This window comes from Desmodus rotundus, chromosome 1, assembly GCF_022682495.2.
Source record: "Desmodus rotundus isolate HL8 chromosome 1, HLdesRot8A.1, whole genome shotgun sequence".
NCBI lineage: Eukaryota > Metazoa > Chordata > Mammalia > Chiroptera > Phyllostomidae > Desmodus > Desmodus rotundus.
The window spans coordinates 48,931,032-48,956,918 of NC_071387.1; the positions used below are offsets into that span (position 1 = coordinate 48,931,032).

A 25,887-nucleotide genomic window follows, 5' to 3' on the forward strand; every position below is an offset into this window, starting at 1 on the left:
ACTTTTCTGGAACTTAGTTGTACATGACAGTACTTAAGGTATGTTATCAGTTACAAATTAAGAAATTTGTTTTTATGGAATTTAAAAAAATGTTCTAGTTGAAAATGGGCTGTGAAAACAGGTCTAAAACCTTATTTGGGGGTAATTTTTTAATGTGAAAATAAATCTCATCTGCTAGTACAGCTCACTTTTTGGGAATTGATGCTAGTTCCAGTTAGGCTTGCGGAGCATTTCTTCAACTACACGGACTTCTTTGGAAGCATCGAGTGGACTGGTACTGGGGTCCCAATTCCTGGCTGTTGGTATCGGGTGCTCCAAATCTTGTTGGTCTTGCATATTATTTTCTACATCTTGTGGTATGTTTTCAAATGTGAAGTATATTCTCTTTTATTCTTTATATCATATGCAACCACATACACAATAAAAAGGTAGACAAAATCACTAAAGCAAATTGTACAAAATTTCTCTCTGCTTTCTCATTCTGAACAGTGTACTTGATTAATTTTAATATTATTTTGCATTAGTTTCAGGTGTACAGGATAGTATTCAGACAATCACATACTAGGCAAAGTGTTCCTGACATTTCTGGTACCCACCTGGCACCACAGAAAGTTATTACAATGTGACTCACTATATTTCCTGTGCTGTACTTTACATCTCTGTGAATATTTTGTAACCACCAATTTGTACTTCTTAACCCCTTCACCTTTTCCACCCAAGCCCCAAACCTCCCCCCACCCACCCACCCCACCACCCACCCACAATCTGGCTACCACCAGTCTTTTCTCTGTACCTATGAATCTGTTTCTATGTTGTTTGTTCATTTCTATCATTCTTTAGATTCTACATATACGTGAAATTATATGGTATTTGTCTTTCTCTGACTTATTTCACTTAGCATAATACTCTCTAGGTCCATCCATGCTATCTCAAATGGTAAGATTTCATTCTTTTTTATGGCTGAGTAATACTCCACTGTAAATATGTACCACCCCTTTCTTACCTACTTGCTTATTGATGGGCAACTGGGTTGCTTCTGTATCTTGGCTATTGTAAAAAATGCTTCAGTGAACATAGAAATACACATATTCTTTCCAATTAGTGTTTTGCGTTTCTTCAGATATATTCCCAGAAATGGAATTGCTGGGACATAATTCGGTTCCACTTTTAATTTATTGAGGAAACTCCATATTGTTTTTTATAGTGGCCGCACCAATCTGCATTTTCACCAATAATACATGAGAGTTCCCTTTTCTCCACATCCTTGTCAGCCCTTGTTATTTGGGGATTTATTGATCATAGCCATTCTGACTGGTGTGAGGTGATTATCTCATCGTGGTTTTAATTTGCATCTCTCTGATGATTAATGACGTTGAGCATCTTTTCATATGTCATTTGGGCACCTGTATGTCCTCTTTGGAGAAGTGCCTACTCAGGTCATCTGCCCATTTTTTAATTGGATTGTTTGGGTTTTTTTGGTGGTAAGTTGTATGAGTTCTTTATAAATTTTGGGTATTAACACTTTATGGGATATAACATTGGAGAATATCTTCTATTCAGTAGATTTTCTTTTTGTTTTGTTGATGGTTTCCTTTGCTGTGCAAAAATGTTTCAGTTCGATGTAGTACCATTTGTTTATTTTTCCTTTTGTTTTCTTTGCCCGAGGAGATGTGTCAAAAACAAAACAAAACAAAACAAAACTACACATTGCTAACAGAAATGTTAGAGATTTTACTGTCTATACAGGCACTTCCATAGTATTTTATCTGCAACTAATAGTATATTTTTATGAGTTATTACAGCTTGTTTAATCATTATCCCAAATGTTAGCTAACCGTTATTAAATATGTGCCTATATATTGCTAAAATTAATATGTAAATATATAATTTGTATTAACATATATAAGTAATATATTAATAATCTTTTATTATTAAAATTCACATTGCTCTAACAAGATTTTTTTCACCTTTTTTCCCTTTGAAAAGAAAAATTACTGGATCAAAGGGTATGCTCACTATAATGGCTTCGGTGAAATGTTTTTGGTACTCTTCAGGAAGTATGTAATAATTTCAATGCTACCAATCGTGCAAATATTTCCAATTTTACATAGCCATAGCATTATAACTTATTTTAATTATTTTTTAAAATGTCAGTTTACCTCACTGCGTTTCTTTCATCATTACTATGGGTAATTATTTTTGCACACATTGGTTTTACATTGTAAAAGTGACAGGACTTAACCTTTGGCCTAGTTGTAACATTAAATACGTCTCTTACATATTCTGGACACTAACTTTTTATGTGTGCATAGATATGGATTTCCCCCTATTTCATTGCTTTTAAAAATGTATTAGTTTTATTGGTTATAACACAATTTCTTAAAACAAACATGTCAAGAAATTCCTTTTATATTTTAGATAACTAAATAGACTAGACATTTTTAATATTTCTCAGGAATAAAACAAGATATACTTTGCCCTACATAACAGAAATTAAAGATTTACACTTACTTTCAAGAACCATTTACTTAAAAATATATACCTTGAGTAAGCAAGTCAAAAAAAGTTTTTATAAGAAAAATATTAGAAAAAGATAAATATTTTTTGATATTTACTATCTCTATCCAAATATTCTAAACACAAGTTAAACCTTTTCTTCAAAATTCCTTATTCTCTTTCCTTTTGTACCACCGCCACACCAGCCCCTAATGTATCTTTGCAATTATTACTTTATAGCTAAGAATGACAACTTTTTAAAGGTGGTTAATCATATTGACTTCATTAAACACAGGAGGCAATCAACAACGGTGTCACAAATCAGCATCTGTAAGCAGCCACAACTTAACTACTGCCCCAGCCAATAAATCACCTTTAAGGAAGGTAAATGATAGTATGGTGAATGCAGACACTTTCCCTCATTCACAGACGACCTACCTTCCCTAGCAGTTCATTCATTCAAACCTTCACCAACTAGCAAAATGCTCTCTCAAGCCTTAAAACTCTTGAAATACTGCCTCTTCATGAGATACAATGCAAGTTCTTTTGATGTCCTTTCCCTTCTCTCAACCCTCTACTGGCTTCTCATCCCACTAAAAATAAAACCCACAGTCACTCTCAGGTGTATGAGGCTCTACGTGCCTTGGCCCCATGTATTCCCCTCCACTGCCGCAGCTCAGGCCGTTTGCACAGTACCACGAACAGGCCAAAGGGGCTCTGTGTCAGGGCTCTGCCCTTACTATTCCTTCTGCTGGAATGCTCTCCCAGGATAATTCAGCAAATACTGAACAGTTCACGCCCGCACCTCACTTAGATCTGTTTGTTATGGACTGAATGTCTGCATTCTGCCCCCCCCCCCATCTTTACCATGGGCCTCGCCACTAAAAAGGAATAATCCCAATCCTAGTACCTACAACCACGTCGATAGGCCCTCAAAAATCTGTTGAATTATGAATGAACTAAGGTTAATTACAGGACTCTTCCCTCACCTGTGGTTTCACTTCCTGTGGTTTCAGTTATCCATGGTCAACCCTGGTCCTACAATATCAAATGGAAAGTTCTAGAAATAAACTCATACATTTTAAATCGCACCCCGCTCTGAGCAGTGTGACGCAATCTTGTTTGGTATCGCTCTGTCCCACCTGAGTATCTTTTTGTCCAGTGTGACCACGCCGCACACACCCCCCAGCCACAGTCACTCAGCAGCCGTCTCGGTTACCAGACTGACCGCTGCAGCGGGGCAGGACTTGTATTCAGGCGGCCCGTACGTTACCTCCTCATGTCGCATTCACATCATTTTATTACAGTGTGCTGTCACAATTGTTCTACACTGTTTGTTGTTGGTAATCTCTTATTGTATCTAATTTACAAACTAAACTGTATCAAAGATATCTATGTATATATAGGGAAAACATATATATAGGGTTTGGTACTACCTGGGGTTTCAGGCATCCACTCGAGGTCTTGGAATGTATCTCCCACGGGGAAGGGGGGACTGATGTACCTCTTTAGGGGACACCCTCAGAGGACAGGCCGATGACCTTAAGATCAAGGAGCATGCTCTGTGTGCGCTGTGGGGTGCCGCGCCATTGCTCCGTCATGGGGCATAACAGGGCATCATCGCTGAGAGAGACAGCTCTGGAGTTGGACGGCCTGGTTTAGAAACCCGGCTGGGTGGCCTCAAATAAAGTACTTACTACGTCTGCTCCATGGTTTCCTCAGTTATAAAATGATGACAATAGTGCCTATCCCATGGGTTGCTGTGAATATTAAACATGTTAGTGCCTGTTTATTGTTTAGAAAGTACCAAGTAAGTGTTAAACATCAGCAATTAATGTAATTTTAGGGCTACTCCCTCCTTTACACAACTTTTTAAACATAGACTATTTTCTCAGTATTTCGTAGGATCTTCAGCTCTTACCCTCTACCCATTCTAGTTACTTCATGTTGTTTTTTGTCTTTATGTTCTAATTACCAATAATGATTTATTTTTATCAAAAAATGCATGTATAAGATAACATGGCAACTGATAGGACATTGTGAGAATAGCCATTTCTTAATTTTATTTTTTTTTAATAATTTTTATTTTCCAATTACAGTTGACATACATTACATTAGTTTTGGGTGTAATTCTGGCATTCCTTTTTTTTTCAATTATATTATTTTGCTTTGGTTTCAGGTATACAGCATAGTGGTTAGACAGTCATATTACTTTACAGAGTGATCCCACCAATATTTCCAGTACCCACCTGGCACCACACATAGTTATTACAATATTATTTGTCATCACTTTTTAATTAATGTTAGAATACAGTTGTCTCCATTTTCCCACCACCACTTTCCCCCGCCCCACACACCCCTACCGCCCACCCTCAATCCTACCCCACTTTGGCTTTGTCCATGGATTCTTTATATGTGTTCTTTGACGGCCCTTTCCCTTCTTTCCCCCGTTATCTCCCTCCCCCATCCCCTCTGGTTACTGTCAGTTTGTTCTTAATTTCAATGTCTCTGCTTATATTTTGCTTGCTTGTTTGTTTTATTGATTAAGTTCCACTTATAGGTGAGATCATATGGTATTTGTCTTTTACCGCCTGGTTTATTTCACTTAGCATAATGCTCTCCAGTTCCATCCATGCTGTAGCAAAGGGTAGGAGTTCCTTCTTTCTCTCTGCTGCGTAGAATTCCATTGTGTAAATGTACCACAGTTTTTGATCCACTCATTTACTGATGGGCACCTAGGCTGCTTCTAGCACTTGGCTATTGTAATTTGTGCTGCTATGAACGTTGGAGTGCACAGGTTCTTTTGAATTGGTGTTTCAGGATTCTTAGGGTATAATCCCAGCAGTGGAATTGCTGGGTCAAAGGCAGTTCCATTTTTAGTTTTTTGAGGAAATTTGATACTGTTTTCTACAGTGGCTGCACCAATCTGCATTCCCAACAGTGTACTAGGGTTCCCTTTTCTTCACAACCTCACCAGCACTTGTTTATTGATTTGTTTATGATGCCCATTCTGACCGGTGTAAAGTGGTATCTCATTGTAGTTTTAATTTGCATCTCTCTGATGGCTAGTTATACTGAGCATCCTTTCATATGTCTCTGGGCCCTCTGTATCTCCTCCTTGGAGAAGTATCTGTTCAGGTCCTTTGCCCATTTTTTAATTGGGTTGTTTGTCTTCCTGAAGTGGAATCGTATGAGTTCTTTATATATTTGGGAGATCAAACCCTTGTCCAAAATATCATTGGCAAATATATTTTCCCATACAGTTGGTTCCCTTTTCATTTTGCTAGTGTTTTCTTTAGCCATGCAGCAGCTTTTTATTTCTATGAAGTCCCATTTGTTTATTCTTTCCTTTATGTCCCTTGCTCTAGGGGACATATTGGTGAAAATATTGCTGTATGGAATATCTGAGACTTTCCTACCTATGTTCTCTTCCAGGGCTTTTATGGTATCATGATTTATATTTAAGTCTTTTATCCACCTTGACTTTATTTTTGTGTGTGGTGTAAGTTGGTGATCGAGTTTCATTTTTCTACATGTAGCTGGCCAGATGTCCCAACACCATTTGTTGAAGAGACTATTTTTACTCCATTTTATGCTTCTTCCCCCTTTGCCAAACATTAATTGACCAGAGAGAGTTGGATTATTTCTGGGCTTTCTATTCTGTTCCATTGATTTATGTGTCTCTTCTTACGCCAGTACCAGACTGTTTTGATTGCTATGGCCTTGTAATATAGTTTAATGTCAGGTATTGTGATCCCTCCTACTTTGTTCTTCTTTCTCAAAATTGCTGCAGCTCTTTGGGGTTGTTTATGATTCCATATAAATTTTTGAAATGTTTGTTCTGTACCTGTGAAATATGTCATTGGTATTTTAATAGGGATTGAGTTGAATCTATAAATTGCTCTGGGTATTATGGACATTTTGATGATGTTAATTCTTCCAAGCCATGAACATGGTATATGCTTCCATTTATTTGTATCTTCTTTAATTTCTTTCTTCAGTGTTGTATAATTTTCTGAGTACAGGTCTTTTACTTCCTTGGTTAGGTTTATTCCTAGGTACTTTATTTTTCTTATTGCTATAGCAAATGGGATTTTCCCCCCTGATTTCTGTTTCTGATATTTCGCTGTTGGTGTACAAAATGCCTTCAATTTCTGAATATTGACTTTGTAACCTGCTGTTTTGCCAAATTCACTGATTGTGTTGAGTAGTTTTTGGGCAGTCTACAGTGTTTTCTATGTACACTGTCATGTCATCTGCCAACAATGACAGTTTTACTTCCTCCTTTCCAATTTATATGCCTTTTATTTCTTCTTCTTGTCTGATTGCTGTGGCTAGGACTTCCAAGACTATGTTGAATAGAAGTGGTGAAAGCAGACATCCTTGTCTTGTTCCTGATCTTAGTGGGAAAGCTTTTAGTTTTTGTCCATTGAGTATGATGTTGGCTGTAGGTTTCTCATATATGGCCTTTATTATGTTGAGGTATGCTCCCTTTACTCCCACTTTGCTGAGTGTTTCTATCATAAATGGGTGCTGCACCTTAACAAATGCTTTTTCTGCATCTATTGATATGATCATGTATTTTTGTTTTTCCTTTTGTTTATGTGATGTATTACATTTATTGTCTTGTGAATATTATACCATCTTTGCATCCCTGGGATGAATCCCACTTGATCATGGTGTATGATTTTTTTGATATATTGCTGGATGCAGTTTGCTAGTACTCTGTTAAGGATTTTAGTGTCTATGTTAATCAGCAATATTGGCCTATAATTTTCTTTCTTTGTTGTGTGTTTGTCTGGTTTGGGAATTAGGATAATGCTGGCTTCATAAAAAGAGTTTGGGAGTCTTTCCTCTTCTTGGATTTTTTTTTTAATAATCTGAGAAGTATAGGAGTTAGTTCTTCCTTAAATGTTTTGTAAAATTCTCCTGTGAAACCATCCAGTCCAGGGCTTTTGTGTTGCAGGAGTTTTTTCATTACTGCTTCAATTTCACCAGCTGTTACTGGTCTGTTTAGGCTTTCTGCTTCTTGTCAGTTCTAGAAATTTTTCCATTTCACCCAGGTTTTCAAATTTCTTGGCATATATTTGTTCATAGTAATTTCTTACAATCCTTTGTATTTCTGTGGTATCAGTTGTAATTTCTCTTCTTTCATTTCTGATTTTATTTATCTGGGTCCTCTCTCTTTTTTTCTTGATGAATCTGGTTAAAGGCTTGTCAATTTTGTTCATCTTTTCAAAGAACCAGCTCCTGGTTTATTGATTTATTACAATATTGACTATATTCCCTATGCTGTACTTTACATCTTTGTGAGTACACGGTAACTACCAATTTGTACTTCTTAATCCTTTCGCCTCTTTCACCCAGTCCCTCAGCCCCCTCCCCGCACTCTGGCCACCACCCCCAGTCAGTTCTCTGCGTCTGAGTCTAGAACAGCCATTTCCTGATTTTCCTGTTCCTGCCATTAGTGCCATTCTTCCAAGACAATCTATCATAAAATTTTGTTTTGTTGTGCTTATCTCCTTAACTCTTGATAACATGCTTAAATCTCTTTTTCTTGATTCTTATTGTCCCTATTGTCCCCAGGTCTCCACCAAAAGTCTGATCTATTGTTGTTTTAATTTCTCTGTTCATTATCTTTGTAATTTTAAGTACTTAAATCTCCATTTGTGTTTCAACATTTTTTTTTTAGGTAAAACTTTCTTTATTTACAGAAAACCTGATTATCTACTTTAAAAAATTCCATGATGCTACTAAAGTTACTACAATTAATACAGAGTTTAACAACTCACCAAAGAAAATGCAAGGATGGCAAATAAATGCATGCAAAGAAGCTCAACACTATTAGCCACTAGAGAAATACAATTTAAAATCACAATGAACTACGACTATACACATTAAAATATCTGAAATGAAAAAGTCCTACCATACCAAGTGTGATGAAGCCGTGGAGCAACTGGAATCCACCAGTGGGAATGCAAGATGGTACAACAACTCTATAATTCCACCAACTTTTAAAAAAATCCTCACCCAAGGATGTTTATTGATTTTAGAGAGAGAGGAAGGGATATGAGAGAGAGATCAATTGGTTGCCTCCCATATGTGTCCCCAACCAGGGATTGAACCTGCAACCTAGGTATGTGCCCTGACAGGGAATTGAACCTGCAACCTTTTGGTGTATGGGGTGACACTCCAACCAACTGACTCACCTGGCCAGGGCTGGAATTTCACCAACTTTTAATGACTGTATCTTACTCCTTAATTTTAGATGAGAATATTAGCATGCTCACTTCTCCCCTCTGCTTCAACATCTGACCTTTTATTACCTATTCTTTCACTCTGTTGAAGTTCTACTATTTGCAATCTACCTGCAAGCATAACAAAGTCCACCGTGCTTAGTGCATAGTCTGACTGTAAGGGCAGAAAACGAAGAAACAGCATCTGTACAAGTATAATTATGCCACTGTTCTCGCTGCCAAGCTCAGCAAGGAATTAAGATTTTGCTCCCTTAGTTCTTATACAACCAATGTGGTGATCCCTACGCCATCAATGTTAAACTCTACAAGTTCCCCTCATTCTGATCAGTATTACCTATATGTCATTAACTCCAGTCAAACCCTTCAGCCATTTGACACAGGTCAACAAACTAGAATATTTCTATTATTAATTGAAATTTTCATTGATGTGTGAGGAATGTCCAATTAACCTCAAACAGCCTTAACATTTCCACAGGTGTTAAAAGGCTTTCTGGATGACTTCTAGGCATCAAATAGGCATCTAAATAGGCATCAATTGAAATGCTGACCAGCTTTGAATGTGAGGCATAGCATTAGGAACTCTGTGTCGTATGGTGATGACAACCACAAACCACACAACCTGAATTGAATAAGCAATGAATTTGTTTAATACATGGAGCATCATGACCCAGTTTGGACTCCATCATATGAATTATTAGCTGCCCACAAGCATTCTTTTTCTTTAACAGGTAAACATGAGTTTTGTCTTCTTCAACAAACCTATACCCAAGATTCATCTCTTTTTAAAGATAAAAGTTCATTGCTCTCTTCATCCATGATGAGGGTTTATTTAAATCCCTGAACTCTGATAAGAATTTTAGCAAAGCGTCCCACTTGTATGCTTGGCCTCTGGGAATAGGGGAGAGTTCTTTTATGGGAACCTCATCACAGCAGATGTTACATGTTTTGCTTCAGGTCTGCTTACCCAGGGGTTAAAAACGTGGCCGTCTGGAGCCTGATCTCCTGCTGTAATTCTTATGAAAGAAATTCTCTAACGTGCATGATGCTTTTGTTCTAAGGACCTCAAAGGCCATCATTCTAGCTGGCCTCACAATGTGCCTCTGAACTGGGCTAGGAGCCAGTGTATAGATTCTCATACCGTAGATGAGGGGGAGAAAGGCATACAAGAGATCAAGCCACCGGATCAGGGGTCACTAAAGTGTCAGGAGAGGGGCAGGATAAGCCAGAATACCTGCTTCTTGCACCACAGCTCTCAACTGCATCCAGACTCAGCCTGTGCAAATGTATGCAAAATGTCATTTAAAAACAGCAGGAAGTTCAACCCAATGAAACCAAGAGATAAACTCCACTCACAATAAGCAATAAGCAGTGGAGCTGCCAAAAGATATATTCTCTTCCTCTGAAAGTTTCATGTAGTGAGAATGATAAATGACAACAATTCTGACAAGAGTGATAAATGACAAGAATGCATTTTGTGAACTGTTTTGCTAATTAAATTTCTTTTTTTTTAAAGTGAGAAATAGAACGTTCCTACAAACACACCGTAAGCAGGCATTTTCAATTTAGTTCAGGTACATTAACTGATAGAAATTCTTATAGACCTTTGAGTTGTCCCTTTTTCACTTCATTCTGCTAGAGGAGAATAAAAATAATCAAAAAGCAGTAGGAGCAGCTAGTGTGTAGAAGACACTGGAGCTGCGAGGCTGGGCGGGAAACATGAAGCGGAGAAGACGTGGTCTCAGCTGTCAGGATTCAAGTCTGCTTGGAGAGATAAGTGTAGAGCCACTAAAAGTCAGCTTCAAAGAAAAGCTCCAAAAGCGTCCGAAGCGTAAGAATTCCGAAGGGGATGCGTGCCTGAGAAATCACTCTGGGCAGGTGTGGGGATCAGAGAACCCTTCTGTAGAACAGTGGCATAGAAGAGAACAGTGTCATGAAAATCTGATGTGATTTTCTTAAACAGAGAAGGAAATGGAAGAAGATTAAGAAGATTTAGTAAGAAAAAAATGGACTATGGATAAATGACATTGCAAATGACAATCAGGAAGTGATGTTTTTCTTAGACATTTTCTCTTCTGAGTCTACAAACCTTCTCAGGGAAGTGTCGTTTAATCCCATGGCTATAATCATTGGTGAGAGAACATGACACTCGTCTCCACCATGGGCCTGTCTCCTTCCATCCACAGTCGACAACTTCCTTCTAGACCCTCCACCTGGATGTCCTGAAGGGAACGCAACCTCATCCACTCCCATGGCTTGGATCACTGCCCACAGGCCAGCGATCATCATACAGCCAGTGTCTCCATCATGGACCTCTCTCCTTATAGCTGCACAGGAATACCAAGTGCACGTTCAAAATTGGATGCATCTTCGCATCTCTGCCACTACAGATATGCTGCCTCTTCCAATTTCTCTCAGTTAATCATCATTCTCCAATCTCTCTGGCCTCTCAAGCCAAAAGTCCTCCTCTTCTACTCCTCCCATTCCCTTATGCACCACCTGCACCTCAATGCTTGTGTGTGGTCGGAAGAGGAACTAAAGACTCTTAAGCACCTTCGGGTCTTCATCTCCAATTCCCAGGACTTTCTGAATAGTGTCTGTACCAACATCATTCTCAAGCACAAGAAACTGAAGTATCACATGGGTAATCATGATCAGTATATAAAGACATGGCTGGAGCTGGAGGAGAACCAGATGAAGAGGTTTCACTGGGAGCAAGATCAGATTTGTGAGCATATGAAGAAATAACACTGCTAGGTTTGGCTACAGTGGTGTTAAGCTGGCCCAGCAAGCCCAGAACAAGGAGAATACAGAAAAGGATAGCACTGGGACTGACAGGGAGACAAGACACTGTCATTTTGTTACCTACCATGTGGCAAGATCCTTCCACCGTCATTATGGTGCAGAATGTGAGCTTCAAGTACCCAAAGGATGGGCCTTGCATCTGTTGTACAACAATCTAGAATTTGGTATTGATCTTGACACATAAGTGGCTTTGGTAGGGCCCAATGGAGCAGCAAAGTCAACTCTTCCGAAGCTGCTAACTGGAGAGCTACTACCCACAGATGGGATGATCTGAAAACACTCTCATGAGGCATTACAAGAGCAGCTGGGTTACACCTCTCGTCTTTGGAGTACATGATGAAGTGCTACCCAGAGATCAAGGAGAAGAAAGGAGGAAGATCACTGGGCAATATGGTCTCACTGGGAAACAGCAGGTGAGCCAGGTCCAGAGCCTGTCTGATGGGCAGAAGTGCTGAGTGTGTCTGGCCTGGCTGGCCTGGCAGAACCCCAATATGCTCTTCCTGGACAAGCCCACAAATCATCTGGACATTGAGACCATCAGCGGCCTGACAAATGCCATATTGAGACCATCAATAGCCCAGCAAAATGCTATCAATGAGTTTGAGGGTGGTATGACGCTGTCTGCCATGATTTCAGACTCAGTCAGCAGGCAGCACAGGAAATCTGGGTCCGTGTGAAGCAATCTCCAAGTGGCCTGGAGACATCCTGCCTACAAGGACCACGTCAAGTCCAAGCTGGTGGGTGAGGAGCCCAAGCTCACCAGGAGGACCCACAGTGTGAGGGCCCCTGGGCCACACTCCCGCATTGCTGTGATACCTCTCCCCTCCCCTTCCCCCACCTGCCTCAGCTGCATTCTGTGATCCTGTCTACAGCTAGACAGTACCTCTCCGTTTCCTCTCCTTCCAATTATGTATGTCCATGTTTGGACTCCATTGGCTGTTTCTGCCAGCCCCTTGCTGGTTCCTGACAACAACAGAGGCAGCCAGAGGCACCTGAGGGTTAGCCCAAGGGCCCACATCCTGACTGGTCCATGAAGGAGCTTAGGATCCTGGTTTTCTGGGTTTTGGTGATGTTGGAAGAATATCCCCCAACCCACTGACCCTTTCTTTCTGCTTCTGGTTTGGAGCTCTGGATTGGGCACTTAGTCCTGATCGTTTTTTAAATAATTATTTAACAGTATATCTTTTAGACCTGTGTGACATCTACAAAGCGCCCAATAAAGAAAGAAGTAAATAAATAAATAAATAAGATTCTTCCAGAAGTCTTGTGACATATGTGGAAAGTGACTATTCCTTATATAAAGTTTGCACAAAATGAAATGATGCATCATGTTTACATTATAAATTGCCACGTAGGAGAGGGAGTTTCTGAGAAACTGTAAAACTAAATAATGAAGCCCAAATGTACACAAAGCTCAAGAGCTGAAATTCCATTCTGTTTTCTATAAACAGCCCAAAACAAAAGTTATGTTTCTCTCTTAATCCTTAGTACGAGAGACTGATTTCCCACTTACTCCATTTTCCATAAATCTTCACCATTCTGTTTAAACTATGTCTTGGGAAAAACAATAAAAGGGCATCATTTAAATATAGCTTGCCAGAACAATACTGCTATTGTGGGTTCTTTTGTTTCCATAAAATGAATTCATAAACCTAAGAATAGTCTGGTTCACATCACTCCTTAACAATAAGTAAAAGTTTTCATGTTCACTTTTCTTGTTTTGTTGCAGATATTAAAGTTTGTTTTCCAATGGAAGATGGACATCAGGTAACTTGGGGAAATTTTTTATGCAATTTCTCCAATGGAAAGAGAAATACCCTTGTCAATCTATAACCTCTCAAGCAATAAAACATTAAAAATGAAGCTGTTACCAATAAGCCATAAATTACCATTCTAAGTTAAATGAAAAGGTCTATGAAAGTGTGCTTTAGACCATAATGTAGTAAACACATAACTCTTTTATAAAAAGATAAAAGAAACCATGAATAAATATCTCGGTCTAAAAAGGCAGCACTTCATCTGAACAGCCCAAAAACAGAACGTAAGGAAAACATGCTCGTTTTTGGTCAATGAAGTAACTGAACAAGAAAAAAACCTAAAGCTGGCTTGCTTTACAAATGGAACTCTTAAGGCCTTCCCTCAAAAACTGCTTTTTTGTCTTTAAAAAAATTTTCAATCTCAAGGCATTATCTGAGTCTACTCGGGAAACGTGATTCAGACAACATGGGGTTATTGGGCTCCCAAGGTCATTCCAGAGTCTCAGCAGCAAACGAGTGAAGGGGCAATTGCCGCTGAGCCACAGAAACAGCAGCCACCCCCCCAAAAAAAATAATCAAGTAACGGCAGATAAGATTTTCAAAAGTAGTAAAATAGGGCCACTTGGTTCAGGGGCAAGAGCCTCACATCCTTGAATGTATAATAAAGCTGTCACTTTGTCATAGCAAGAAAGACACACTCTGTGCTATAAAATCGTTTTAAAAATCAGAGAAAGTTGTGACAACTTTGGGGAAATTTCCTATACAAAAATTGACTATAATAAATTTTGACACTTAATGGAGCAAGCAAACCCTTTGTAATCAGGAAATCTATTCTAGAATTAAAACCTGCCCCAAAGTTCTGGGTAGCCAAGAGTTCCCTGTTTGAAGCTACTTTCATTTGGTGCTTGAATGGCCAATTAAAAATGGTCAGGCCTGATATCTCAATGTATTTCAGGCAGGAAAAAAAAATATGCTGTCAAATTGTTCTTGAAATATTTTTAAAGGAAGAGTAATTTTTGTACAGCATTTAGGTCTGTGTTAAACAAAATTAGTATCAACTTCAGGGTGAGCATTACGTGAAAATTACCCTAGATGTGCCCCAGTTTAAAGGCCATATTTCATGACTGCACCTTATTTATCCTGTGTAACAGACAAGGCAGCCTTAGGAGTTACTTTCCCTCAACGCTATCACATGCCTATTCTCCAATGTTTTCTAGATGTCAATGAAAACTTGGCAGGGGGAGCTCTGTAAAGTTGTTAACTCACAACCCTCCCTGAACCCACAGGGGTAGAAAGAGCACTGGCTGAGGAGTCACGATCAGCACCTCAACAAAGGCACGCCTGAGGCCTGAGCTTCCACATGGGCTGCACTGGAAGGGACAATAAATTAGGATCGTGCTTTCCAAATTGCAGGTCTCATGAAACCATAAAAATCCTAGAAGAAAACACAGGCAGCAAAATCTTGGACACTGCTAGTAGAAATTTGTTATTGGATGTATCTCCTCCGGCAAGGGAAACAAAAGAAAAAATAAACAAATGGGACTACATTGAACTAAAAAGTTTTTGCACAGCAAAGGAAAAGATCAACAAAATAAAAAGCCAACCCACAGAATGGGAGAACAGATTTGCTAATGGATCTGATAAGGGGTTAATATCCAAAATTTATAAAGTACTTACAAAACTCAACACCCAAAAAACAAACAGCCCAACTAAAAAATGGGCAAAGGGCCTGAACAGACACTTCTCCACGGAGGATATACAGAGGGCCAAAAGACATATGAAAAGATGCTCAACATCACTAATCATCACAGAAATGCAAATTAAAACCACACCTGTCTCACACCTGTCAGGATGGCTATCATCAATAAATCAACAAACAAGTGCTGGTGAGGATGGGGAGAAAGGATGTTGAGTTTTAGAGCACTCCTAAACACCCACTTCCTTTTGCACTATTGGTGGAAATGCAGAGTGGTGCAGCCACTGTGGAAAGCAGTATGGTGATATCCCAAAAAATTAAAACTGGATCTGCCTTTTGACCCAGGGATCCCACTTTTGGGAATATATCTGAAGGAACCCAAAACACTAATTTGAAAGAACATAAGCACCCCTATGTTCATTGCAATGGTATTTACAATTGCCAAGACAGGGAAGCAGCCCAAGTGGCCATCCATAGATGGGTGGATAAAACAACTATGGGACATTTACACAATGGAATTGTACTTGATCGTAACAAAGAAGAAAATTTTACCCTTTGAGACAGTATGGATGGACCTGGAGAACATTATGGTAAGTGAAATAAGCCAGTCATGGAAAGACAAATGCCATATGATTTCACTCATATGTGGAATCTAATGAACAAACTGAACTAACAAACAACCAGAGACTCATAGATGGAGAACAGATGACAGCTAGTGCAGGGAGCAGTTAGGGAGTGGAGGGATTGAGCAAAAAGGAAAAAGGACTCATGGACATGGACAACAGTGTGGGGGGAGGGGAGTATAAAGGGACTAAATGGTCATGGAAAAAATACAATGAAGATTAAGTAAAATAAAAATAAAAAAATAAAAAAGAACAAATTGCAGATCTCCGCCCATCAGTGGGGAGTACAATCAAGTTGCAGGGTCACAACCAGTGTTTGGCAGGAGGGGACATATCAGAAAATACCAGAGCATGTTTCATGTAGTATAACTAAGCATCACTCCATGAAGCCTTTATTTTAAATATAATTATTCATATGTCTGTATCTATACTGAGTTACAGTTTATGATTTGCTTCTTAAAGGGCACTAACTTAGCCATAAAGGGTTGCATGATGGACTGAACATTTGTGTGCCCCCAAAGTTGAAACCCTAACTCCCAATGTGATGATATTAGGAGGGGGGGTCTTTGGGAGGTGATTAATTAGGTCACGTGGGTGAGGCCCTTATGAATGGGCCTAGTGCCTTATAAAATAGGCCGCAGAGAGCTCTCTTGCCCTCTTTCCACATGAGGATGCAATGAGAAGTTGGCAGTCTGCAGCCTGGAAGGGGGTTCTCATCAGAACCCAACCATGATAGCCTCCAGAAGAACTGTGAAAAATAAATTTTTGTTGTTTATAAGCTACCCAGTCTACAGCAGCCAGAACTAAGAGGGTTTGCTACTTCTCTTATTTACAGTGCAAGTGACACTGAGCAAATGAAAAAATCATGTGCAAAGGTTAAATGCCAGCTTTGTTTAGGCCAATTTATATTAACTGGCCTCTATAGGGTCCTACAATCCTGTTTCTTATTTCATACTAAAGATACCTGACCTAATAATATTTTTAGCCTCCAACTGACTCCATCCTCAACAATTGCTTCTCTCTTACCTAATCGGCAGTCTTTGAGTCTTTGCTTCCTGTTTGAATGAGTGAGTGCACCTCAGGGATTCCAGGGTCACTCTAAAAATTCGGGTTGGGCAGTTCCCTAGGATCACACTGAAGTCTGCATCCTCTGCCTGTAAGATTAGTTACCACTGCGGGCCTAACTGCACACCAAAACCAAAAGTATCAGGGGTAGGATGGTGTTTGGAAGAGGAAGTCATTAGAGGTTGTACAAGAGTTCAAGAGGCCCGAATGTGTCTACTTCCGTGAGGGCTTTGAGTACATGGGTGTGGGAGTAAGGATCAGGCCAACACAGTCCAGCCATCTCAATTGCTCTGGCTGTAGTACGGAGGATGCATCAGAGGGGAGCCAGCCCAGACTCAGGCGCACAGGGAGGGCTATGGCTAGAATCCAGCAAAGAGATGTAAAGGTGGACTAGGACAGAAGCAGCAGGAACAATGAAAAGCAGATGGGGTCAAGGACGGCCCCCAGGTCTCTGCCTTGGGCCAGGTGGTTGCTGGTGGTGCCCATCACGGAGCTGGGCAACACCAGGACCAGGTATGGAGAGAAGAGATCATGCCTCTGGTCTTGGGCATGTAGAACTGGAGGTGCCTTTGAGATATCCAAGTGTAATCTAGAGCTCACAGATAGAAATTCTAGGTTCCCTTATGTTTTCTTGTTTTAAAAACTCTTCTTCCAAAACTACATTTCGAGGCGTAGCTTCATGGAGCAGACAGAAGAATGTGGGCTTTCACATCAGAAAAGTCAGGGTTGGAACCCCTGTGCCCACGAGCACATACCTAACTTGATGTGGTTTCCATTTCCTCCTCTACCATCCAGGAACACAGTGAAGGTGAAAAGTAATAGCACTAGAGAAGGGCCCGGGAGAGTATCAGTCCTCAGCCAAGTGAAGCCAGAACCACATTCCTGCTCTTTGTACACCGCATAGCACCTGGTACTGTCCTGGTCAAGGGATCCATCAGTATCTAGTATATTAAACTGACCTGAAATATTCTGAGAACTGTCAGTAAACCACCACTTCCTCTTGCGAGAAAACCACTAGCTCTCGAAATCATTCTTCCACCTCGCATCTTATTGAAGTGACCCAAACATTGAAGTGACCCAAATATAAGTTATGCACAGAACCCTTCTTGCCCTCATCACCCTCATGCCCTGGTCTGTCTTCCGGTTTGGGGAGTATCTGTTATCTGGCAGGGCCAGCGACCATCAAGATCTTTTTTGTCTTATCGGAAGTCCTGGATATCCAATCCAGTCATATACATTTATTCTCTTTTGATCCACACAGCTCTGAGAAAAGCCAAGACTGGTTATTTTTCCCCTGGCATTTCTTTCTTTTTTAAAGATTTTTATTTATTTACTTCTTAGAGAGAGGGGAACAGAGGGAGAAAGAAAGGGAGAGAAACGTCAATGTGTAAGAGATACATTGATTGTTTGCCTCTCACACAGCCCTAACGGGGGAACCTGGCCTGCAACCCAAGCATGTGCCCTGACTGGGAATCGAACCTGCAACCCCTTGGTTTTCAGGCCGGAGCTCAATCCATTTCCCCTGGTGTTTCTAGCAGAGCAGGCAGATGGCGTCCTTTCCAAACACCCCGGGAATTTCCTAGGAATACGGAGCACTTCAGGAAGCTTATTCTTACATTGAGCAATGGATTTCACGTTTCCTGCCAATATCAAGTGTATATCAGAATCACACGGAGGCCTGTTGATGCTCAGACTCCTGATCCCCACCCCCAGAATTTCTGATTCGGTTGGTGTGGTTTATAGTATGATAACGTGTGCGTCCAACACGTGCTGCTGCTGGTGGCAGTCCAGGCGCCACACCTGAGAACTTCTCCTCTGGCACTGGGCTACTGATGCATCTAACAGTTAAAGAAAAGTGAGCTGAGAGTGGGAAGTTTTAGAGACTGTGTCATAGGATTTGCCTTGTATATTATCACCAAGGTGTCTCAATTAAGAAATACATATGTTTATGATTTAGGTACTTTTAGAGCCCATTTTAATAGTTTTGGAATGTTCTGTTTTATGCTTGATAGTTTCTACATATCTGTACTCTACTACTCACTTCTGAGTAAATGAAAAGGAGTAACTCTTTAGAGATACTGCCTTGTACTTGTGCCAAAATTTATTCACCTAAACGAGCGCTGTTTCCTCCTCCTGGGGGACTTGGTTGTCACTGTCATAGAACTGCTATCCTGAGCCTCATTTAAGAACTGTCTTCTCAGCTAAACCTGCTCAGCTTGAGTTAGCTCAACAGTGGCCCCGTTCATCTTGACAGGATGGATGGGACTTATTCACTCATTTAAATATTTACTGGGCACCTACTCCATGTAAAAAGAAGAGTGTTCAAGAACCATGACTTTGAAAAGTTTATAGTCTTGGGTTGAGTGTGAGTGTGGGCAGAGGTAGTTGAAAATCAAGGAAAATACATAAATGTGTAAGTATCCATGGTGATGAGTGACAGAAACATATGAAGAGGGTCCCCTTTAGGTTAGATGACCAGAGAAGGCCTCAAGAGCAGATGACATTTAAAATGATTAACTTAGGGAAGCTTAAAGTCCGTTCTTATTTGTGCACCTTGGGCCAAACTCACTATGAAGCCACTCTGGGTGCTTTAAAAGTATGTTTAATTGGTGCTTATAAATATTGAATAATAAACAGAGCAGCACATTTCATACTTACATTGTTACTTCTGTTAAGGGAAAGAAATGAAAAGCCATTCTTAGGCATGTTGGTTAAAAAGAGGTTGGAGGTCTGATGCATAAATACCATTTATGATGAAAAATGAAGGACACTATAAACTATTGAAACTAGCCTGCCTGACATTTCTAAGTGGTCTAGAAAATAATAGAATCATTAGAATAATTATGAAATGTCCCAAGGTGATGAGTGATTTTCTTTTGGATGCATAAAGTATTCAATACATTTTTATTAAATCCCCACCACTTGCCAGGCATAGTGCTAAGTTCCAAGAATGCAAAGATAAATAAAACATGTTGCTTAACCTTTTCCATTGACAAATATTAGCTGAACAGCAAGGATGTGCTTGCCACTCCCTCAGGCAGGTCATAATATTGCTTCTTCAGACTGCTGCTCTTTTGCTTCCTTACTTTGTCAACAAATGTTATGACCTGATGATCCAATGACACGATAGTGGGCATGCGTGTTTTTTGTTGTTGTTTTTAAAGAAAGAGAGGAAAAAAGTGCATATGAAATGTTGAAACCCCACTACCAACATGTTGAGTCTACTGCTTTTCTTGTGCCTGTGAAGCAAAGAAACACATTTTTTTATGGCTAGCTATAATTGTATCCTCTTCGCAAACCTCTTGCTCAACATGACTGAGTGGCAAAGATTTAAATATCACCTTTTTCTTACAAAATGGATGAACTTTCTACAGTCCTGTCTTTAGTCCTGGAACTTTAGTTTCAAGTCAAGTTAATGATCCTCCCTGGGCCCCCCGTGCTGGAATTCCAACCCTTGCCTGGACCTCGGCTGAAAGTCACACATGCCCGTTTGCGGTGGGAGCAGTGCGCACACTCAATGCCTTATGTTTTGTTACAGTTTCACAACTGACTTTCTAAAACTCCTAGAGAAAACAAGTCTCAAGATCTCACTGCTCACCTATTCTGTAAACTCCCCCAAACAAACTGCACACCCACTGTTGACTCAGCCCCATAAACAACACAGAAGACTTTCTACAAGAAGACACTTCATATAGTTGTCCATTCAAATGTGGGTTTGTCTTAACTTAAAATGATCATACCAAGGCACTGCCAGCTAACTAAACATGTCACTGTCTCAATTGTTATCTATGTTCCCAATCTTCCCAAGAATAATCTAGTTTGGGTAGGATTCTTGGGTTTTCTTATATCATCATCTCCTTTCTACGACTCTGATGAAGTCAGACAGAAGTGGATACAATTGAGAATGGCCATCACAAAATCAAGCCTATTTTTCCTGGCCTAATCTTTTATACTGGAAGGAACATGACTGAATAAAATGCTTCAATAGCAGGTAATTGTTCACTATACAGTACACTGCAAAAATTTCATCAATAGGTTAAGTCTAAAGTTTATTTTTTAAAAGAAAAATACTAAACAAAAGGCTAGGTTTCTCTCCTCCCTTATTTGCCTTCCTTTTAGAAGAATTTCCAGATAAGTGTACAAATGAACAGCTGAGCTACATAATGTACAATTCTAACTGGGCAGCTTCTACAAAAATAAAAGGCCTCCTTCCAACTCCAGTTAATGTACTTGATAAAAGAGAACATGTTTCTGCAACAAATACATTTAGAACTGGGTGTTTTACAGAGTAGCTAACGAAGGCTCTAGCCATAGGAAAAAAAAATATTTTTCCAGGATATTAAGTGTTCTGACTCACCATTTAACAGAAGTACAAGCAAAATGAAAATGAAAAGTCAATGTATACATATTTATGACTTTATCGGCGATATGACAGGGCCACCTTTGGCTTCTGGCTTTATTTACCAGGAAAGTAAGCTTGGAAAACCAGCACACATTTGTACTTCTATTCAAATAGTCTTCTGTCTCTAACTAAGCACTGGTTGGAGCAAAGTATTAATTCCGAGTCTACTGATCTATATCGCCAAGAGAAACACAGGGAATAGATAAAAACAGACATTTTTTTTCTTCTTAAAAGTAAAAAGTGCACCTTCACCATAAAACCCCTGGCACAATCTTGAGTATGAACCTTAAGAATTCCACGTTAGCTCCGACTCTCCTGCTAGACATCCGTGTGACTCTGAACAAGCCATTTCACCTCTCTAAGCCTCAGCCTTCTTACCCCTAAAAGGTGCGAGTGTCTGAACTAGTTAGCTAATATTCGAAGTCTCTTATCAGAAAGAAATACGCCTCCATCTCCTATGGCTGGGTGTGTTAATACTATTTAAGACCCATTCTAACTCTTTGCCATCATTCTTCTAAGTACAGAAACACTACTCAGTACACAGAAACAAGAGGTGTAAAGAGAAGAGGATTCTTAAAGGGAACAGAAACTAGGTTGGTTTTATTAATTAGGTTCCCCCTCTGAAACCACGAGCTGGTATTAGCATGTGCTGAAATTTACTCAACTACATATGTAAAAATAGAGTGCTTGGTTTCTCCCTCTCAAGACATACTCTTCCATGAAATGGCACTCGTCAATTGCTAGTAATATATCTATCTTTCCATGGGTAAAACTTTGCCAACAACTAAGTGGGGGGAGGCAAGCGTAAGAGCATAACGTAGATGACAGGAGTCTATTGTCTATGTGGAATAAGAACAAGTCTTCTTTATACGTTGTGTTCAGGAAGGAGAGCAACAATGGGCACCCATACCTGCCGGCTTCAGGAGGCACACATGTTGTCGGTTAATGATCCTCTGGGTCAGCAGATGTTGGAAATTTACATGATGAGATGCTTGTGATTTCCTTAGGAGTTATTTGATTCACCTCCTTCACTCAACAGCTATTTATTAAGTACTTATGATATATAAACCCCAAAGCTGAGAAATAAACAAATAAAGGTACTGAGTTGACTGTCTGGAATTCTCAAGTAAATCCTGACATGTATTTTAGAGTAGGTCAGCCCCTCCGAATATTTTCAAGTCAAATGGTAATACCAAACAGTATAGACGTTGAGCTGAAGTACAGTTGGAATTTCCGTTCCCGCATTACTGTATTTTGCGGTGTATAATGTGCACTTTTTTGCCCACATTGTTGAGGGGAAAGTAAGGATGTGCATTATACATGGGGATGAAGATTACATGCCATGGGCATACTAATCCCGTGTACGATGCGCACAGACTGTGGATGCACATCGTGCACGACAAAATGTGGGCAAGTGGTACATGGTGAATGAGAGCGAGGAGTAAATCACACATGAAATAGGTAATTCGTTAAATCCCTAGTAGTACAAGGTTAAAAAGCTTTCTTTTTTCCCTGTAGAGAAAATTATAACACTGGATTACAAACACACTGATGTACATTGTAGAATGCTAAAACTAGAAGGAGAAGGATAATTCAATACAAACCTCATTTTATATATGTGAGACTTAAGGCTCAAAGGTGATAGGATTGGGCCCAGGTCATACAGACGAAGATAGTGCCAGAACTAGAACCCAGGTCACCAGCAGGCATACTTAACAGTCCCTAGCGTAGTGCAGCATCTGTGATGTGTCCTAATTGCTCTCGGAAGTGGAACAATGGTATAATCCACAAAGCAATGGAGTAGGCATCAGGAGTTCTGAGTTCTAGTCTTGTGAACTCCACTGGATTGGACATGAAACCATAGACAACTCCCATCACCTGTCTATACCTTGGTATCCTCACCTGTCAAGTGTGAACAGTAATTCACAGTAAGACTGTGCAGAAGAAGATAAATGCAGAAGCTCTGGCCCTTGTAAAAATGTTATACAAGTACAAAACCAGCACTGGGTGGTGACAGTGGTGGTGGCGTGGGTATTTGAAAGAACCTTGCTGTGACTCCAATTCCAGCCACTTGTTCCCATGCTAAGACCCTGGACCTGTGAGCCTCACCTCCCTCCTGTGAATATCAGGTTCATAATCTTTGCCCTGCATCTCTCAGAAGTGGTCAGAATCAAGTGAGAACACTGACATGCATTTACAAATAGTAAGGCATTGATGCAAATTTTAAGTGTTATTATTAAATCCCACTAGTCTTAATTTAGACAAAAATGGAATGTGGCTTGATCCTTCAGCTTTTAATAGTTTCCTTCTTAAGACATCATTATGCATCAGTCTCAGACTTACCAGCTTTCTCATCAGTCCTCGTAAGTCTCCACTCATCTTACTGCACACAGAGGCACCATTTCCCTCAGCTCCAGATCATGTGTGATGCTTATTCAACTTCCCACTGGCATGAAGTTGACTGAGAAAGGTTTTTTCCAGGGCCGCCTTTTGGTTGGAAATACTCTGACAAAAGCTCCCGTGAACACTATTCTACTTCACGTTAGAGTGGTAACGAAACAAACCCTTCTGCTTTTCTCCACTGGGCTGCCGAACACCAGCCTTTCCGCAGAACAAGGGAGAAGCCTGGGTGGATGATCTCCACCAGAGGGGCAACAGCGGTTCCCCAAACCTCCACTCAGGAATACTGATGAGGGGACCGATTCTTCTTTGCAGAAGACTTAATAACACATTATGAGGCCCAACCGGCCCCTCAAGAGTCATTCACCTTGTAGCTAAGGCCTCCAGCAGGCTGAGAATTTCATAGAAAAGTGCTGGGGCGGGGGTGGTATTTTTGGTCTGCAACACTGACTTTAAAAAGCATCAGAGTAACTAGCATTTCCTTGTTGAGAGCCCTGATTGCGGTACACAAGACGAAAGAATTCATCAGCCTACCCAAACAACTTCTTTGGAACGGGTTTCTACCCAACCACGGCGGGGCGGGGGGGGGGGGGGGAATAAGAAAGGACAACAGGCTCATTTGCATAGATGAGCGATTAGCAGACTTTTTGTTGTCTTCTGTTTTGGCGACTCCTGGCTCTGGCCTGACAAATCAAACCCTGTCAGTCTCTCTCTCAGTTCCGCCCCCCCACCCCACTCTCCCGCCCTCCTGCCCCAGCTGTTGAAGCGTCACATTGACGGGGCTAGGGGAGAAGCTGAGGAAATGCCTAAGTGTGTTGTAGCATTTAGGTTGCAAGCATAACGCACCTGTTCAATCCAGCTCCAGCGCCAGAAATGACCAGAACACCGACTTGAAAGCCCCTCTTGAGATCCCAGGGGCGCCTAACAAGTTCGCCGCTGATTAATACTGGGGGAGGGTGGTGGGAGATGTCTCCCGATATTGCCAAATTCAGCCCGAAAAAAGGATGGGGCTCCTGAGTAAGTGAACCCAGAATGATCCCCGAGTGTCACTGCGGCCCCAGGATCGGAGTGGCGAGCGGGAGAGTGACGGCGGGGAGCGCGCAGCTGTGGCCCCCGCGGAACGAAGGTCCCGCTTCGGTAGCCACGCGCACCCCGTTTAGCCTACCCCCAGCACAACGCAGACACAGTGGGAGCGTGAAGAGACCGCCAGGATTCGTTCAGAGCCACAGAGTCCCCAAGCCCGAGCCCAGAAGGAGGGTCCAGGGAGGAGGGGCCGGGGACGCGCAGGAAACTTACCTCACTCGGGCAGCATTCGGGCGTCTCCGTTGTCGAGACCAGTTGCGCCACAGTCTGCAAGTTATCGGGGTGCTGTTGATTCCCCACCGCGAACCGAGAGCAGTGTCGGCCAGGCGCGGGAGGGTTGGCCGGCTGGGGGCGGGGCCCGAGCGCGGAGCTGGGAGCCGGCAGGTGCTGGGGCCGGAGCCGCGGGGCCAAACTGCGCCGGACGCGCCTCGCCGGGGGCGCGCGGCGGCTAGTGTGCAATGCGCGCGCGCCGCGGCGAGTGTGTGTGTCCCCTCTTTCCCCTTCCTTCCCCGCTAGTCCTTCGGTCAGGCTGAACAGCGAACGGCCACCAAACCACCAGCCTCTAGAAACAGCTCCACAGCCCGCGCAGCCTTGCGGCGGCGCTTTCGCAGGCCGGGAGCCCAGGAGCTGGGGCGCCCCCCGGTTGGGGCGCGGGTCCCGGCGCAGTACGCGCCCGAGTCGGAGAGAGGCGCAGAGAGAGCAGACTGCTTGGTGACTGCCGCGGCTCCGGGAGGCTGCAGGCCCCGCCCGCCGGCCGCCCAGGCTCTTCCCCTTTTCTCTCCACCCCCTTGCTCCATCCCGCACGCCCTGTTGGGAAGCCAGACCGGTTTACAGCAGCAGCGGCGGCGGCGGGCTCCTCCGCGGAAGGCGGACTGAGCTCCAGAGTGGATGCACACGGACACGGCTCTCTGTCCCGCGGTCGGGTGCCCAGGACGGAGAGCAGGAGTGGGGCGGGCCGATTCCTGCAAGGCCCCAGAACTAGACAGGAGCTCCCCGGCGGTTCTCAAAATCCTGCGTCCCGGCTAAACAGGGCTGTGTTTGGGATAGGGCTCCCTGGTCACCTGCCCACTGGACTCCGCTTGCTGCAATTCCCTCACTGAAGCACTGGTGCCCCCTCAACCAGGAAGGGACAGGTGTCTCCCCTTCTAAGGACAGTAAGTGTTCCCAGGAAATAAGACCTACCCAACAGGTAGGGAAGAATTGGCGAGGGGTCCTAGTAGAGAGAAGGCGGGAGGGACGTAAAGCGCAAATAGGCTGTGATGAGTGGTGGGGACCACATTCTACCGAGCGCGCTGAGTGGACGTGG

The 25,887-nt window shown here is 41.8% G+C and overlaps 1 protein-coding gene and 1 pseudogene across 3 annotated transcripts in view; one reads left to right on the forward strand and one right to left on the reverse strand.

The window, feature by feature from the left end:
* The window catches only part of PIP5K1B (phosphatidylinositol-4-phosphate 5-kinase type 1 beta), a 305,089-nt gene extending 279,777 nt beyond the window's left edge, over positions 1-25,312 (reverse strand). For 2 of the 3 annotated variants that reach the window (XM_024555177.4, XM_053923968.1), the window contains exon 1: positions 24,795-25,312. The gene's annotated coding sequence lies outside the window, so the exon portion shown is untranslated. Of the gene's footprint in view, positions 1-22,008; positions 22,175-24,794 lie in introns of all 3 variants that reach the window. The other variant, XM_071221500.1, reaches the window with a different exon arrangement.
* LOC112299942 (ATP-binding cassette sub-family F member 2 pseudogene) lies at positions 8,619-14,535 on the forward strand (annotated as a pseudogene).
* Positions 25,313-25,887: the final 575 nt, after the last annotated feature.